Source organism: Jatropha curcas, chromosome 5 (genome assembly GCF_041381405.1).
Source record: "Jatropha curcas cultivar XTBG-Jc1 chromosome 5, XTBG_Jcur_1.0, whole genome shotgun sequence".
Classification (NCBI taxonomy): domain Eukaryota; kingdom Viridiplantae; phylum Streptophyta; class Magnoliopsida; order Malpighiales; family Euphorbiaceae; genus Jatropha; species Jatropha curcas.
Window position 1 is genome coordinate 8,145,560 of NC_143155.1, and position 2,436 is coordinate 8,147,995.

Genomic DNA, 2,436 nt, shown 5'->3' on the forward strand with positions numbered 1-2,436 from the left:
GGAGAAGGGTTATTGATATGAACAAGGTAATAATTTACTTGAGAATAATAACTTGATGTGGAAACTATATGGTTTGACTCAAGGGGGGTTTTCATAAGTTAATAAAGTATTAAGTTGTGAATTCATAAAACAACTATAAAACCTAATGATCTGATTCATGTTTAATTTCACTATTAAGATAGGTGATTAAATTGGATTAGAATAGCTAACAATAAATCGGGAGAGCTTGTTAGTAACCTTAGGGTTGTTTTCTCCTACTTGAACAATTAAACTTGATTAATGAACTAATAGAATAAGCTGGATAGAATTATATGAAATCAAATTCCCTAGTAGCTTAATCCCCTGATTTCTTTTCACCTAAATTTTGTGTTTGATCTCTTTTACTTTGAATTTTATTTACTTTACAGCGAATTCCTTTTATCATCATCTAAATAATAATAGGTTAACATAATTTTGGTAATTGATAAACAATCCCTGTGGATACGATACTTTCTTACTCTATATTACTTGTTGCGATTTCGTACACTTGGGAAAACCGCTGTCAAGTTTTTGGCGCCGTTGCCGGGGATTGGCGTATCAATATCAATACGAATTACCCTGTTATTAATTTAGACACTCTTTCGTGTTTATTTAATTTTCTTTTAAGTACTGTTCCAGGTTGTTTTATGCAAAGGAGATCAAGGAGGACTGAACCTCTAATCTTTGATCCGGAAATTGAACGAACTCTTCGAAGGCTCAACGCTGCAAGAAAACCACAAGAAGTAAAAATCGAACAACAGGCAGACATGGCTGACGAAATCGAAAACGAGAACATAGTTGGACCACCACTTCAGCATCCGGTCCGTACCTTAAGGGATTATACAACACCTAATCTGAATGGGACAACCTCAAGTATTACAAGACCTAGGGTAGAAGCTAATAACTTTGAGATTAAACCTGCAATTACCCAAATGCTCTCTACCTCGATCCAATATGGAGGTTTGCCTAGTGAAGATCCTAATGCTCACATCACCAATTTTTTGGAAATTTGTGACACATTCAAACAAAATGGTGTTTCTGAAGATGCAATCAAGTTGAGGCTTTTTCCTTTTACTCTTAGGGATAAAGCTAGATCATGGTTACAATCGTGTCCCGCTGGAAGTTTTACCACATGGGATGAATTAGCTCAAAAATTCCTAGCTAAATTCTTCCCATCCTCAAAAACCACCAAGCTGCGTAATGAGATAATGACATTTGCTCATCATGATCAAGAGAACTTGTACGAAGCTTGGGAAAGATTCAAGGACTTGCTAAGGAAGTGCCCACATCACAGTTTGCCCAAGTGGTTACAGGTACAAACCTTCTATAATGCATTATCTCCTAACATCAAAATTACTTTAGATGCAGCTGCAGGTGGATCCTTTGAAAAGAAAGGAATTGATGAAGCATATGAGTTGATAGAGGAGATGGCAAGTAACAACCACTATCAAAATAATACCGAAAGAAGAAGAACCGCAGGAGTCTATGAAATAGACGCCATTACAGCACTCAATGCCAAGGTAGATAACATGGTAAGGAAATTGGACATGTTAACCACTAATCCTGTGAATTCGATTATGCAAGTGTGTGATAGGTGCAATGGACAACATGGAATTGGGGAATGCATCATGGACTCCTTAAATCCGCAGACTTTGGAGCAAGTGAACTATGTGATGAATCAAGGAAGAAAGAATTACCCTTATTCAAATTCATATGATAACAGGTTAAGGAATCATCCTAACCTATCTTATGGTAATCCTAACAATGCCTTGAATACACCCCCAGGGTTCCACCCTCCAGAAAAGAAATCTCATGATGACCTCCTCACTGCCCTCTCCAAATCACACATGGAATTCATGAATGAAACCAGGGAGAACCATAAAATCCAGCAAGCTGCAATCAGGAATTTGGAGATTCAGTTATGGCAGTTCGCAAACATGATGGCATCTCGACCTCAAGGTACGTTACCTAGCAATACTGAAAAGAATCCAAAAGAACAAGTGCAGGCTATCACCTTGAGGAGTGGCAAACAATTAGATGAACCACTGAGGAAAGAAAAGGAGGAAAAAGAACAATCAAAAGTGCCTATCATTGATTTAGAGGAAAAAGAAAAGGTAAAACCCTATGTTCCCCCTGTTCCCTTTCCACAAAGATTAAAGAAAGCACAAGATGACAAGAGCTTCCTCAAGTTTCTGGATGTGTTTAAGAAGCTTCAAATTAATATTCCTTTTACTGAAGCTCTTGCTCAAATGCCTAGCTATGCTAAATTCCTAAAAGATATCTTGAGCAAGAAACGAAAAATTGATGATCAAGAAACAGTGATGTTAACTGAGGAGTGCAGTGCAATTATCCAAAACAAACTGCCTCCAAAGTTAAAAGATCCAGGAAGTTTTTCTATCCCTTGTAACATTGGTAATC

The 2,436-nt window shown here is 37.3% G+C and overlaps 1 non-coding gene across 1 annotated transcript; it reads right to left on the reverse strand.

Moving 5' to 3' along the window:
* Window positions 1–1,208: 1,208 nt before the first annotated feature.
* On the reverse strand, window positions 1,209–1,315 carry LOC119371220 (small nucleolar RNA R71). The gene has a single exon (XR_005178799.2). It is a non-coding gene; the product is annotated as a small nucleolar RNA R71 (small nucleolar RNA).
* Window positions 1,316–2,436: the final 1,121 nt, after the last annotated feature.